This window comes from Poromitra crassiceps (assembly GCF_964638095.1).
Source record: "Poromitra crassiceps genome assembly, chromosome: 3".
NCBI classification, from domain to species: domain Eukaryota; kingdom Metazoa; phylum Chordata; class Actinopteri; order Beryciformes; family Melamphaidae; genus Poromitra; species Poromitra crassiceps.
The window spans coordinates 73,304,242-73,321,020 of NC_139625.1; positions in this window are offsets into that span (position 1 = coordinate 73,304,242).

The window sequence follows — 16,779 nt, forward strand, 5'->3', positions numbered from 1 at the left end:
AAACGCCCGTAGCGCGTCCAGCTTGGCAAAAATCTTGTCGATAAATATCCAGAGTTGTTCAAAGAGCAACAGAAATAGCGGATGTGATATAATTATTACATTCCCTCAAATAAGTCGTCAAACAAGTGTATTTATTGTGACAAGCAACTTTTTTCCCAGTGTCGGAGTTTTAACGAGGAAATGCGCAACTTGCAACAATCAGTCACATTCTAAACCGGACCTTGCACCCATAATTATTTTACAGCGGGGCATTCAAAAATAAGATGGATACACATGTAAACTTCTGTGTCCATGTGCACACGCATGATAGAGTGGAAGCCTTACCCGATACCTGCCAACACTCCTGAGTCTCCTTATTTTCTTCTGATAATCTCCCGATTTCATAGTGATACAAATCCAATGGGTTTTTCTCAGTATAGGTAGCACATCTCGATAGGTTTACAATCTTTCAGAGACTGTAGCAGGCTCAGTTTTAAATCCATAGTGAAGTTTCTGGTATCTTATGATAGTATCATGTCATAATGATGTCATTTGGTCCAGGCAGTATAATGATAGTGAGAGTGAAACTTCTCCAAATGACATCATTTGGACCAGGAAGTTCTGTGAATGAACAGGCAGCTCTGGTCCAGGCAAGAAGGAGGGAACTTAAACATTGTTCATTTGCATAATCTACTGATTATGTAATGATATAAATCTGGTTGAAAATCAGCAAAGTAGCCCTTTAAAGTTGTAGCGACTGCAGCTATGGGTAAAATGAGAGATTTAACACATAATCAATGAATGCAAAGGTATTTTGTGCAATACAATTTACATCCGATTGATATTACATGTGAATAACTTATTAATTTGTCTTTTAATTACATGTCATTACAAAGTCCTTCATAGTTCAGTGAATTAGCCCACTGCTAACTGTAGCTAATTGCCAAACACACTTGGTATGAGTTAATCAAGAGTTTCCCTGGGAGGAATCCCTGTCCTGTAATCTAATCTACTGGAATGTTCTATTGTAGAGCTGGCTAGTTCCTGATGCTCCATCCTGCATGTCATATTCATGATAGCTAGTTCCTCCATAAACCCTCTCGTCCAGGGCCGTGCAGAGACCTTTAGAGGGGCAGGTGCTTGAGGCACCCCCCAGCACGTGCCTGCTCTCCTCAGCAGGTGGAAGCAGGCATGCTCTTCCCTGACAAACCCCAGCCAGTCCTGCTGCTTCTTATAGTCTCCCGCTCTCTCCCTCTGAATGGTTAAGATGTCCCTGGTTTCCTCTCAGCTATTGTAATCCATACACAATACCCACACATTTAATGGGAGAGACGCCTGCAATAAAGCAGAGGGTGCATTTTGCGCGGAGCAATTTAGCCTTCAAACAATATGCTTGGGTTGGCCTCCTCGGGACAATCCTGCTGTTGGGTTGTTTTTTTCACGTTACAATCCAGAATACAGGTTAGAGTCATTACACTTTGACTTGATGGCAAAGTGAAAGGAGCGGTGGCACTGCATCACCTGTCTTCACAAACTTTGCTCACTGTGTTGTTGAGTGTTTGTGAAGGAGAGCATAAGTAGCAGCATTGATGCAACTTGTTTACTCAAGTAAAAGTAAAATAAAAAAGTACAGGCTCTGAAATGTAATAAGGTATAAAAGTATTTATACTGGCTGTTTCTGTGCAACCTGAACCTCACGTCATATTAATATAATGTAATTCGAAGACTATTAAAGTTAAAAGATCCCCATCAAACATGTTTTAAGATGTATTAAGACTATACTTTACTAGACTATAATTGAATTATAATTAATAAGATTAATAATTTGCGTGATATGTTGTTGTTGTTTTTACAAAAAAGGTGCAGATAATGCGTGAAAGCTGGGCGAGACGAGAGAGACATCTGTCGTGCATCAAAACTAACGTAACTAGCCTGTTTTGAAAATGTAAGGAGTAAGAAGTACAGATTTTTGTGTTCAAATGTAGGCTCACAGTGACCCACCTGATACAGACTCATAGCTGAGTACTCTGTGTGAACCTCACCTTATTTATAGACTATCTAAGTATTTTCTAAACATGATTGTTAATGTATTTCACTGTGTGCTAATTGATGTGTAAATTGTGATGCCTCTCAGCCTGTCTCTCATGTGGGGCTGTGATTGGCTCAGCCAAAACAGCCACTCCTTATTTAAGATGGCTTCTAAATGCCCATAACCATTTGTTTGAAAAAGGTCTGAGACCGAAACGTTACAATTAAATTTATTTTTGCAAGTTTGGACAGTGTGCGGGACTCTCTTTATTTTTGTGCAAATGTAGGGGGTAAAAGTAAAAAGTTAAGTACAGATACCTGAAAATCTTAATTAAGTACAGTAACAACATATTTGTACTTAGTTCCCATCTCTGCTATCTCCCATCTTGGGCCGGCTTTCAGGCTAAATGCGAAACCCACCTGGGTGCCAGGGAGAGGCCCTCGCCACTCTGCGCTTTGTCCCTTCAGCCTCCCCCTCTCTCTCCCCAGCGACGGGACATACAATACCGCCGTCGCACTAACCTGTGGGGACAATGGACAATAAAAAGCAATCATTCTCACTTCTCACTGGCGCAATTACTGTACGACTAAGCTCCCCACTCCTGACAGAAAGGACGGATCGTAAGAGAAAGAGAGAGAGATAAAAAAGAGGGAGACCATTTCCTTGGCCCCTGCCTCAAAGTGCCGGGTGACACTCCTCCCCTCCACCCCTGTTCTGCTGCTCCTCTTCCCTCCATTTCCCTCGGTGCATGAGACACACCAGATTGAGCACACTAGCAGGGTGCATGCTGGGATAATGTTGCGGCATGCTGCTACAGTAAGTGCTTCCTGTGCACAGCAAGTGCAAGAGTTGTAGTTTGAGTCTGGCAGTCTGCGTCACACCTACGCTGATGTTCTTCACTACTTTCACATCAACTTTAGAGAAAGTGTTACAATTTACCGTAATTTCCGCACTATAAGCCGCACCGGAGTATAAGCCGCAGCAGCAAAATTGCCTGTTTGTTACATATATAAGCCGCACCGGACTATAAGCCGCAGGTGTTTTAATGTTTTTTTTTTTTTTTTAATTGTGTTTTAATTAATGTTTAATTACCATATGTAAGGGTTCGTGCACAGAGGGGATTGTCGGGAAAGAGATGGCTGTTTGAGGAAGCTCCCATTTATTAACATTTCAACAAAACAACATAACACAACACCACCTGTGTTTTTTTTTACAGTGCACACAGTGTCCGCGGTGTGGTGAAAAGAGGGCAAGAGAGGAAATTAAAACAGAAGTGGATTTATAGTTAGAAAGAGTGCTAAAGAACCCCCCTTTCTCATATTTATTTTCATTAATCTGTTGTTGTTGTTGTTGTATGTTTTTTCTTTTCTTTCTTTTTCTTTTGTGTGTATTTGTGTATTGATATACTGTGATGTATGATGTGGTGTAATACGCCAGGGGTTCTTGTGGGATGGGTTTTTGTTTAAAAGTGTCAAGTGCATTTGAATTTGTATTTTGTATTTTGTATATTATACAGAAAACAAAAAAAAAAACTTTGAACAAAAAAAAAGAAAGAGTGCTAAAGAAGAGAGAATTCCGTTTTTTATTTTTATTTTTGCTGAAAAAATCCATAGATAAGCCGCACCGTTATATAAGCCGCAGGGGCCAAAAAACGGGGGAAAAGCCGCGGCTTATAGTCCGAAATTTACGGTAAATCTGTTAAAACTCCCAATTCTTTAAGCCAATCCCAACACATCCCCTGCCCCTGCCCCTGCCCCTGCCCCCTGCCCCTGCCCCTTAGCCCTTAACCCTCTGTGTTGCTATTTTAATGTGTAAAGCACTCTGTGCATTCGTGCTGGGAAGGGTGCTATATAAATAAAATTTTACTTACTTACTTACTCCCTTTTGCATGTTCACGTGTAGGGCTTGTGGTATGGCTATAGAGCTCAACAGTCACATCACGGTTCTGGAAGAATATTGTCCCTGTTCATACTCTGTTCATACTCTCTTCATACTCTGCAATGAGATTTTGATTACATTTAAAAAAGCAAGGAGCGACCGTGTTTCGCATATTGCTTCATGAGATTCGCTTTGCAGCTAAAGTAGCTTATTATTGCCTTTTAATTTATTTTATTGTATTTATTATTTTTTGTCTGAAATACATTTTTAAAATTTCCACAAATTTGACAAAAAATGCCGGACCCCCTCCAGTACAGTACTTCTGTGGACCCCGTGTTGAAAACCACTGCTCTAGCTAGGTAGCTAATGTTACACTCATATTGTTTAACTCATTCCCCGCCATTGACGTCTACTGACGTCTTTTAACAGACAACGCTTCCACGCCATTGACGTCTCTGGATGGCAATAAGTGTTTTCACCGGCATGTGATAGATGGCTCTCTTACTCACCTTGTGAAATAGTACAGCACATCTAAAGGTGTACAGGATCGACCACCATTGTCTAACAAAACCAGGAAGCAGAGAAAAGCTCCCGTCAGAAAAGGTCCATAGCACAGCTCCATGGCACTGATCAAAGCGTGGTCCAGCAGCTTTTATCGATATGGGCTCGGACTCCATTACGGGAAGGGGGGACATACAGCCTGTCACTCAAACGTGAAGGATTGTCTTTTCATCACGCTGCAGGCGTGACAACACATCCACAAATCACTTATCCTCAGGAATTAGTTCCTAAACTCTTGACACCGTGTACATTTCAGCCGGTAGATTGCTCCTGACATACAGCAGCCGCCCCGCGCAAGACGAACGCGCGACCCGGGCTTCCCTCTCTCAAAAGCGGGGTGAATCTCTTTCTCACACCGGTGTTACAGTGAAAGCTGTGCCACCACGGGCGTGTTTGACCGGAAGGGGAAACCAAATCATTATATTATTATCATAGTTGAGTGTGAAAAATTAATGAATGAAAATGATCAAACCCCTGGTGGTGGCTAGTGACTTATTCTCTAAACCTCTGGCAGGGAATGAGTTAAAGGCTGGTTTGTGCATGCCAGTCGATTCCATGTCGCATTTCCCACCTTTGATGGATAAATAGATTTACGTTACGTACGTTACCTATATTTACATAACATTTACATAAACGCCATTGACGACTACTGATGATGTAGGAGGGTCTTGAAGGGCTGTCCCATTTCATAGGGGACGTTTTCACCCATGTAACTGTTCCAAGGGGCAAGTCGAAAATCAAGGGGCACTGAAACGAGGGGTAGGGATAACAACAATCATCTATTTTACTTCAAACGGGTGTTATATAAAAATGTACCCCCCTACAGTTGTTATGAAAAGGCGAAATTAGCTATATAGACCAAAACCGTGTTTCGCCCCTAACTGGAAAGGGGGGAATGCTGAATGCATACTGCCCCCGACGCCTAGAGGGAAGTGGGTGGGCTTGCCCACTGGGTACGGCTGCGCGAGCACGGTGTGCAGTCAAAATTGGCATTCAACCAGCAGGGGTCGCACAGAGTTGAGCGGTTGAATGCCATTATGTAATGCATATATTGTAAATGTATTGAAAAAGACTGGTGATTGATACCATAAACTCATTAGGAAAGTGTTTACTGAGGTAAATCAAGTGAGAAGTCGGGTGCATTTTCCCATTCACTTCCATGTTATCGGATTTGTTTTGCAGCCAGTGGAGTCGCTCCCTGCAGGCCATTCAAAAGAATGCAGGGTTAAGTTACTTTTGCAAGTGGCTTCACAAATGGAACAATACGGGCTAGCTAGCCCATTGGGTAAAAATAAGAAACGGAATTGGGCCATACTGTAGTACTGTGCATCAACCTGGTCCAAGTCACTGTTATCCATTTCAAGTCTTTCAAACATCCTTATCCCTCCTGCATTGTGCATGCCATGATCCCAGCATGGCCGGCTGTACTTCATTAAGATGGAGCTGATATGAGTATCTCAGCCTGTCATTAATAATGACAAGGCCCACCGCTAAATACGTGTCCACTGTTAATGATCAGAGGGCAGTCTGTTAAATATCACATTCCTCCCTCTAAACAGGAGGCCGTTCTCCTTGCAGTCTCGTCTGTCACTGTAAATGTCATCACTTTCTTCTCCCGTTGGCGACCGTGACAGGCCCCACTTTGAGCCCCGCTTTATCTCCCTCACCGTCCATTCTCCCCGCTACAAAGATTCCCCCTCTCTCTCTCTCTCTCTCCCTCGCCCTCTCCCTCTCTCTCTCTCTCTCTCGTTCCCTTTCTCTTTTTTCTCCACCACTCACTGCTGTATCCGCTTTCCACACGTGGCAAATGATTGCCCGGGTAAAGGTATTTTCTGTTTCAATCTTACATTTTCCCAAGGGAGAGCAAAAAAGGGGGACAAGGCTTTCTGCAGCTGGTTTCACTGAGAAAATTGTTCAGAATTGCCTCATTCCAGGGCAGATTAGCGAATGCATACAATCCCGGGCTAAGTGCTATTGTGCGCCACAATTTGGCCATTATACTTTGTCTTTTCCATTTAGAGAACCCCCTACCCAATTAAAGTAATACAGCCCTTCCAATACCTGCTCCCAATTAAATGTGGGCGGTATTACCTGCCTCGATAGAGCTGGCCGTGGCTCCTCGACACTCACTTGCATTCATTAGGCCTATTCAACATGACGCAGCTGATGACAACGATTCAAGTTGCCCCCCCCAGCCTCTCCCCTCTCTCTCCCCACTTATTCTCTCTCTCTCTTTGGGACCGGCTCGCTCACTTTCTCTCCCTTTTTGTCCGCGCTCGCCTGCCTTTCTCTCTTGTCACTCCTCTGAAGACTAGAAATGCTGCCGTTCACTCCAACGACTCAGAATTGGCTGGGGAATAGAGGGGAGGGAGTGTCAGACTGTGACACTTTTTTTTGTTCTCCATACACCCCCCCAACCCCCGCCACCACCCCCCCTTTTCCTCTTTCTTGGACATTTTCTCGCCTGCCCCTGGTTTTGTTTCCCAGGTAGCTAGGATTTTCCCCCCCTTCCCAGCTCATTGTGCCTTTTTTAAATCCTTGGTCCGTGCTGCTTGGTTGGCACCATTTTAAAAGCCCCGGCGTCACAAAGAAAGAGCTTGTCCAGGCCACTGACTCGATTGACAATTTCAGAGTGTTAAAAAACCCACAAAAGCTTGGGGGTACAGCTGAAGGGGAGGGGGGAGCCATCAATATGACATGTCTGCTGTCCAGACCCATAACCACCAGGTGTTTGCAGCCTTTCAAGAAGGATCCGTCAGATTCATTTGAACTGGCGGCTGACGCAGAAAGGATCCGTCAGATCCCACTGTTTCAGTTGAGGTCACGTTTTGGTCATGTTTTTGGTTACACTCAAGCAATTGTGATGTCACTGATGATGTCACCATCGTGATGTCACTGATGATGTCATATACATTGTGACATCATCACTGATGATGTCATAGACATTGTGACATCATCGTCTATGACGTCATCAATGACATTGTCTATGACATCATCAGTGACATCACAATTTGCTCGAGTGCCACGCATGCAGCGGCCGAGCTGCAGGGCCAGCTTGGTGAGCTGCAGTGCGGGCTCAGAATGGAGCGTGCGAGATGCCTAGTTATTTAAATGTGCAGAGAAAACAAAGAAGATTTTTCGAGACATAATCTCCATCATATCGTCAGTATGGAGACTGAATATGTGTCTGATAATATAAGGCCAGGTTCTGCCTGATATATCGGTCTAATTAAGTGTAGTACTGAGTACATGTGATATCTCGGTCTAATTAAGTGTAGTACTGAGTACATGTGATATCTCGCTCTAATTAAGTGTAGTACTGAGTACATGTGATATATTGGTCTAATTAAGTGTAGTACTGAGTACATGTGATATATTGGTCTAATTAAGTGTAGTACTGAGTACATGTGATATCTCGGTCTAATTAAGTGTAGTACTGAGTACATGTGATATCTCGGTCTAATTAAGTGTAGTACTGAGTACATGTGATATATTGGTCTAAATGTAGCTAGAGCGAAAATTCTATAAGAGAGACCTTAATGTCATTCATTCGCTCACTTTTCATTCATTCACTCTCAGGATATAACTCTAGCTCTCATACCCACTTCTTAATCAACCTGCATTTTCCTGTTCTAGGAGAAACCCTTTAGTTGTCACTGGCTCTCATTCATCCCTCCTGTCCTCATTCACATCTTTCCCTGTCAGGAGAAAACCTTTTAATGTCACGCCCACTCATTCGTAAAACTCAGTCACCAATCACCCCTTTCCCGCTTCTACCTAGCGTCACGGTTTGTGGGCGGTATCATTTAGATTTAGCCAATCAGAGCATGACACATCTTCCCATTCAGCCTATCATGGTCTATACTGTCATAGCTAAAAAAAACCCTGTTTCTCTCTATCATCTCATTGCGTTTCAGTGCGTTCCTGCATCCCTCCTCCACCCCATTCTCCTCCAGTCCTCTCTGAGGTTCAGATTCAGAAGCTTCTCCAGCAAGAACAAGTTACTTCACCACCACCAGGTCTAGACTCCACAGGGGGGATATTCAACCTACTCTGGCTGCATCCATCTACCCCTGCTGATCATGACGTCATAATCAAGCTGACGTCATGATGGAGTCTAATCGCCAAAACTATATCTCTGTGCCTTCAGGCTCATGTATCTAATCATCTAATAAATCATTGTCATTCTAGAAATGTGTCTCTCTGGTTGAATTAAGTGTAGTACTGAGTACATGTGATATCTCGGTCTAATTAAGTGTAGTACTGAGTGAGTACATGTGATATCTCGGTCTAATTAAGTGTAGTACTGAGTACATGTGATATCTCGGTCTAATTAAGTGTAGTACTGAGTACATGTGATATATTGGTCTAATTAAGTGTAGTACTGATATCTCGGTCTAATTAAGTGTAGTACTGAGTGAGTACATGTGATATCTCGGTCTAATTAAGTGTAGTACTGAGTACATGTGATATCTCGGTCTAATTAAGTGTAGTACTGAGTACATGTGATATCTCGGTCTAATTAAGTGTAGTACTGAGTACATGTGATATATTGGTCTAATTAAGTGTAGTACTGAGTACATGTGATATGGTTCTACCTGATATATTGGTCTACTTAAGTGTAGTACTGAATACATGTGATAAGGTTCTACCTGATATATCAGTCTAATTAAGTGTAGTACTGAGTACATGTGATAAAAAAGTATGCTAGCAACATTAAGGAATCATAAATGATTATTACATCATTTATTTAGCAGACCTTTGTCAAAAGTAACTTATACAATAACAATACGTGCATTTTTTTCAACATTCGTCAAATCAACTGTGTATATATAAGCCTTTAATACAGTAGGAATAAGCAGCACTTGGGCAAATGCCATTATTCTCCACAGTGATGTTCTCTGTCCTAAATTAACTCAATTTTGGACTGAGTTAATGTATTCCAAAATGTATCAGATAGCACACAGTAATGGACCCTGACCCACTTCTGGTGGTGTTTGGAGTCTCCAATCATTTCCCCCTGCTTAATAACTGTCAACAACAAATGCTACCTTATGCGCTTATCGTAGCAAAGATACTTACTTTAATGTTTTGGGAAAAGGCAGAGGTCCCACCTGTCAAATTATGGCTGGAAGAAATAGTCAAACTTTCTCACCTGGGGAGAAGGCGCTTCTCGCTATTAGACAAACTTAAACAGTTCAACAGGATTTGGCATCCCCTTCTCCAAACATTGCTAATTCAAACTGATGTGTTCTACAATATTTATTATTTATTTGTTTGTTTGTTTATTTGTTTATTTGCACACATGAATATAAAACTGATAAAAAAATGCGAACAAAAAAGTAAAGTGCAGGTCGAGACAAGAAACCCTGAAAGGGCTTATTATGGGGCTCTAGCTCAATATTGATGAACCCCTTTTGTGTGACAATATGTAAAGTCCTGGGGAGGTGGGAGGGGCTGAGATAAGGGGATAGTTTTATACATGTCTTCCGCCCTTCTTTTATTTGTGATTGTTTGTTCTGTCTCTAACTGTAACGTTAGGACAAATCTGTAATACTGCGTCCGGGTAGTGCAGCAGTAGATTCCCTGCCTACCAACACAAGGATAGCAGGTTCGAGGCCCCGTGTTGTGTCTGCAGGTGGGAAGGCGGATTAAGGTTATGTGTCGTGGTCGATGCACTAGCGCCTCCTCTGGTCGGTCGGGGGACCTGTTCATGGGGGGAGGGGAACTGGGGGGAAATAGCGTGATCCTCCCACACACTATGTCCTGCCAGTGAAACTTCTCGCTGTCAGGTGAAAAGAAGCGGCTGGCGACTGCACATGTATGGGAGGAAGCATGGGCTAGTCTACAACAACTCTACAACAATGACCAGAACACCCTAGCAGGGAATTGGTACAAGTACAATTTGGGAGAAAAGGGGGGAAGGGGTGGTGATTAAACACGGAATAAAAATCATTAATACAATCTTTTTTTGTCTTTTTTAATAGGACTGAATATTCAGCAGCGGTTGCGGAGTTACAGTCCGTTCCACATAACACATGCATCCTCCTCCTGTAACCCAGTTCACTTCCACTGGTTTACTCGCTTCCATCAAGCACCTTGTATCTGCACAGAGAAGAATGCTGCCTTCATACATTCTTCCTGTCCTACTGGTTGTACTCTGCGTGACATTTGGAGATAATGTAGGTGAAGACATAATGGCAGTGGAGGGAGGGAGGGAGGGAGGGAGGGAGAGTGACATTCTCAAGACCCCCCATGAGGGGAAACCTCTGGACCCTGCTCAGCCGACAGTGGGAATGATATCAACTTTCACTCTCAATGCACCGGAGGATCAGTGCCTCACATAGAGGAGAGCGATAAACTGCGCCCGGCGTGTCCAATGCATTGTGTGTGTGGAGTGTATGCTGTAAGTGAAGTGAAGAGTTGTTTGAGTTTTGTCCGAAATCTGTCAAAAAATCATTGAAAACATCGTGTGTGTGTGTGTGTGTGTGTGTGTGTGTGTGTGTGTGTGCGTGCGCGTGCGTGTGAGTGTGTGTGTGTGTGTGTGTGTGTGTGTGTGTGTGTGTGTGTGTGTGTGTGTGTGTATTTATTATTAGGTGAATTTAAAGTGTTGTTTGTAAAATGTTTTTTTACTGAGATTTCCATCATTTGAGGGGGGGGAAGTTGCACCTAGGACGAAATGGTTAGACATGAAAGAAAAACTGCATTGTGTTGTTTGCTTTATTTAGTGTAAATTTAAAAAGTTTCTTCTCCAAATAATTTGGAGAAGAAACTTCTTAAATGTGATGTACACCACTTGAAAAAACTGGCACCTTTCAAAATGATGATTGTCATGATAAACCATGTTGGAAAACAAAAACCAAGACAAAAATGTAACTTTGTTTACCACCTGCTAATATTTTTGAGGATGGCATCATCTATCATTTTTAATTTGTGCGTGATGAACTTTCCCAAGAATGGCCTCGCCTTGCTGCGATGAAAGTTGCTAAAAAAAGTTGCTTTATTTACCAAAGGATGCAGTTGATTAGTGATGCATTTCCTCCCATTTACATGCTCGTGTGTGTCTCTTTGATGCAAGTGTGTTCCTTTACAACAGAATTTAATTAACAAATAAAAGGCTGTTACGTGGTTGCACACTATTTCATCACAACTTACAGTCGTAAACACCTTTGCATCACATTTTTGAGTAACAGCTAGTCAGAATTATTTTCCCTTACACTCGTATGCAGTGGTTCTCAACATGGGGTCGGTCCTTGGCTAGGCAGTGAATTCCCCATTCATTCTCCCATTGATGTTTCAGAAAATCCTTACAAAAAGAGTTTTACTTGGACAAACCAAGCGATTCAGCTATCCTTATATAGGATCATCCTGATGTCACAATGTATATGACATCATCAGTGATGTCATCAGTGACATCATCATCGTATGACATCACTGATGATGTCATAGGCACTGATGCTGTCATAGTCATTGTGACAGCATCAGTGATGTCATAGGCATAGTGATGTCATCAGTGATGTGAAGTTGACAAATTGTGCGCATGCCAATAGATCAGGCGATTGTGTGCTGCGCATTGCGAGGCCACGTATATTGTATATATATATATAGACAGTCATGGAATTATGGACCAACTGTGGACTAAATTGGGGGTCCTTGATATGAAAAAGGTTGAGGATCACTGCTCTAATGGACTCCTCCTACACTTCGGCAACTCTCCAGCAACACTGACCAGCCAATCAGATTAAACTCTGTGGCAACAATGATCAGCCAATCAGATTCAACTCTGTGGCAACACTGATCAGCCAATCAGATTGAGGCGAAGTAGGTCTGTGTGTTCCGACCTTGGGAGCCACAGCATCCCAGGGATCGCGCTCCCCTTTGATCTGCCAAATCAAAGATCCCGCGTCGGCAAACTGAAGGCCGTTTTGTTTTTCTCGTTCTCGCTGTTTTCCCCGTGTCCAGGTTCAAAGGGAAATTGGCCGTGACTTTCGCTTGACGGCGCTCGCGTAAGACAAAGACAAATGATCAACCTTTCTTCACCTTGAGGAGGGAGATTTAGAGAGAATGCTGCGAGGACGTTTGATTTGCTCTTGACTCGGTCTCGGACAAGCCGGACTCTGGATTTTATCCTCTTTCCAATTGTGGTTGATGGACATGATCTCTGTTATACGGATGGAGAGACTCAGGTTCCTGAGAACCTATACTCACTTAGAAAATGTCTAACTATATGGGACCCGTTTTTAGCCTACCTTGATGAGGCGACGGGTGACTCGCCCGGCTGGTTTCCTATAGACCCCCTTGCGTGAGATCTCAAGTACATCGCCTGCAAGCACATAACCACGTTACGTGGCTGGTAGCACCACTGTAATGTTGAATGTTCATTATGTTGTATGTTTTTTTTCTTTTCTTTTCTTGTGTCTGAACCTGTCTGTTTTGTTTTGTTTGTGTGCTATAGAAAAATGAAAATTAAATATTGGTAAAGGAAAGAAAAAAGATTGCCTTCTGTAAATGAATACTGTACAGCCATTTGCATTTTACTAAAATTCCTAAGATTTCTCTCATTGTTAGCAAAGCAATGGTGTAAATGTTAGGCCATCATTAGAGTCGCAAAAGCACAAATTTTGCATTTGTGCTTGTTTTGCGCTCGTTTAGGCCACATGGATTGGTCTGATCCCAGAGTCTGGGTGTGACACAAATCGAACAATCTGATTCCCTCTCTCACTCTCTTTACTCCTTTACCCTTCACGAGGTGGAGGACCCAACATATCCCAAATCACCCAAATTAATGTTATTTTTAATGTGCATTCAAGGGAATATCAAACAGGTGTTGTCTATTCATTATAAGAATGTAACTGTTTCTGCAAATGAATTTGAATGAATTTGCCGATGCATGCTGTAATCCCCATCGCATCATATACCAATAACACTGTATTTTTTATCAAACGAAATACTCTTAATCTAGCCCATTTTGTTAACCTTTTATCCCATTCAAAATCATGCATTAAAAAGTTTGCCGTCACCCCAATGCTCCGCATCATCTCTGCTGAGCATCATTTCATCTCTCTCTCTTTCTCCCTTTCTCTGGGGGAAAGAAATTGATCATATTGGGGGTCCATGGCCCCAATGTGAACTAAATTAGGGCTCCTTAGTATGAAGGTTGGGAATGATTTACAGCAACACAATGCCATTTCCTTCATTTTATTTCTATTTATGATTATAGTGGCTTTTATTGATAGTATTATGTTACATCACCACATGGCTATCTTGGTAGGAAAATAACAGGCGATTGTAATCAATTAACAGGTGATTAACAGGTCAAGTGACACAAACAGCCAATGAGCTGTGTGTATTGTAGCGCCATATTGGTAGGAAAATGCTTGTGACATCATGGGAATAGGCTTGGAGTTGTGAGGAGCCGGGAAAGGGTACAGGGGGAGTAGGGGAGTTACTATCTTGAAATCCCATAGTCTTTGGTTCATCGTGACGTCAGGATGTACCACATTTTGTGCAGTTTTGAGGGCACGCCTTGAGTCTCGATCCCTGAAGCCTAAGGATCAAGTCAAAAATTTTGGCGTTATTATTGATTCCGATCTCAACTTTAACTCCCACATTAAGTCAATCAGAAAATCAGCTTTTTATCATCTTAAAAATATAGCAAGAATTAGGGGCTACATGTCCAGACAGGATCTAAAAAAACTAATTCACGCCTTCATCTATAGTAGGTTAGACTACTGCAATAGCCTTTTCTCTGGTCTCTCCAAAAAATAACTTAGGCAACTTCAGCTCATTCAGAATGCTGCTGCTATAGTTCTAAGGAAGACTAAGAAAGCTGATCATATCACTCCAGTTCTTAAGTCCTTACACTGGTTGCCAGTGTGTCATAGAATAGATTTTAAAATACTGTTACTAGTCTACAAATCTCAGGCCTAGGCCCAAAATACATCGCTGAATTGCTCCCACGCTACGAACCGTCTAGACCTCTCAGGTCAGCAGGGTCTGGCTTACTAACTGTCCCTAGGATCAAATCAAATCATGGGAACGCCGCATTTACCCACTATGCTTCTGCTAGCTGGAACAAACTGCCTGAAGACCTCAGATCTGCCCCAACTTTACTTACTTTTAAAAATACACTAAAGACTTTTATGTGTACGGTCGCTTTTAACTCATTGAGTGCCAATGACGACTAAAGTCGTCAATTGCGTTTTTTGACGGTGGGACGTGGATCAAAGCCTGATGCATCTCCTGTGAAAGTATGGGGGATGTTGAATGTGTAAAAGCTATTTTACGGACCCATTAGGTGGCGACAGTGCTCTCCAGATTAGAGAAAGGTGAGGAAAAAAACAGAAGAAGCCGTGGGGACACGGAAACCGCATCGGTATGCATCGATATGCATGAAGCATAACGTTAGCTGTGCCTGCAGCAGCCAATCTGCTGCCACAATTGAGCCCCTCCGTCTCCGCTGCGATAGCTCCTCCACATGATTAGTTGTGGAGTTGTTATTATTCTCAGTTGGAAGCGCTGGGAGCGGGCGACAAAAACGGCGGAACGCTGTGAAAAAGCTGGGTTTTCAGTGCAGAGCAAACGCAGCAGAGAGCCACCAGAGACACCAGAGACACACCCACGGAGGAGGGGTTTGCAGTGGAGGGGGGTGGGGCACGCAGGGCAGCATACAACACTGACCCAGACAGCAGGCTCGATGGACAGATTGGTTGGCAAACACAAGCTAGAATATCTGATGCCCACCAGCAGTAAATCAAGACCAGCAAGAAGGTGTAGCAGGGGCCAGCGCTGCTGGTTGCAGCTAAAAAATATTATTTTGCCAAACAAAATTCCTTTGTTTTCGCTGTTTTATCGAAGGAAATTATTTTTGAGGTGTCACTACATCAGAAAATATTAGCTTCAGAGTCAGTGATGTGCTTGAAATGCTTCATTTCACAAAAGGCTGATTATCTCAGCTTCTAGTTTGAAACGTCTGTTTTTGCTGAAAACAACCTATCTTCTCCAGCTGATAACTAAAGAACGGAAATGATATCAATAAACTTTTTTTTGCTGATGATACAATAGACTCTCATCGTTCTTTGGGCGTGTTCGGTGTTTACATAGTAATATCACACAATATTCTGTGGGCCTCGAGAAATCACTGAAAACGCTCTGAAAGGGCTGGCACTGGGAGCATCCGTTTTCCAAAAGTGGCTGGCACTCAATGAGTTAACTGCTGACAGCTGTTTTTTAGGAGATACAGTATGTGTGGCCTATAAAGGTTTGAGTCCAACTGTTATAAAGGTATGGACATTTTTCCAATCATGTGTGTGTAATCATGTTTTTATATAGTCATGATGTCAGGGGATTCAATATAGAAAATTTGATTTATTCTATTATGTAAACCCAATGAGTAGGGCTGGGCGATATATCGAATATACTCGATGTATCGCGGCTTGTGCCACGTGAGATGTAGAAATGACTATATCGCGAACATTCGAGTATAATTGTCACGCATTGTTTATAACTTAAGCCGCCGGCATGACTCGCTTCACGTTTCCTCTTGCCAGCTCTAGAGGGAGAGCTCAAGTCACACTCAAAAGGGAGGGGGAATCACATGGATACATCAAACGCGTCAAACCGCGTCAGACACACCCGTCCTTAACCTATGTGCGATTCGAAATCACGCGTCCGCACCATAGACTGGCGAAACATGGCCGCCCCCAGTGTGGCTGTTGCCAGTTTCAAATTATAACAAAACAACCACTATTGCAATTTGCAATACATGTCCCGCAAGGTTTCTGAGATTAGGGGAAAGTCTGAGCTGGCGTTACGCTAAACCAAACGTGGGGAGGAGTTCCGGATTTGTTTGGCGTTAACGTTAGCTGTTTTGGTGGCTAACGTTACCTAGCTGGTTGTGGCCTACCTAGTAGTTCAGCAGGCAGCGCTCCACAAGCTTGTTGTGACCAAAATCCCCGCATTTAAAGCACTTCATACTCCCAGAGCTGGCGTAAACCATAGAGAACCTCATGCATTAGCCTACTCAAAATGAAACGTCCAGGGTTTGTGCCTCCAAAAGCAACTAACGCTAACGTTACATGCAAGGTAACGTAAAGCTAACGTAGCTAGCTGCAGGGCAGTCATGATCTATAAGGAAAACGAATGTTCACATAGCCTACATAAAAGTCAACATCACATACGTGTCTTTTCTTTAATCTAGACTAGAGGCATCATTTTTCAGTCAAAAGTGAAACGACACAGATATGATGGCGTATAGTGAGGCTTTCCATGCCTCACTATAGAACTGGCCCCAATGCAAAATTCACAGCTTATATGTTGTCGTCATGCCAATA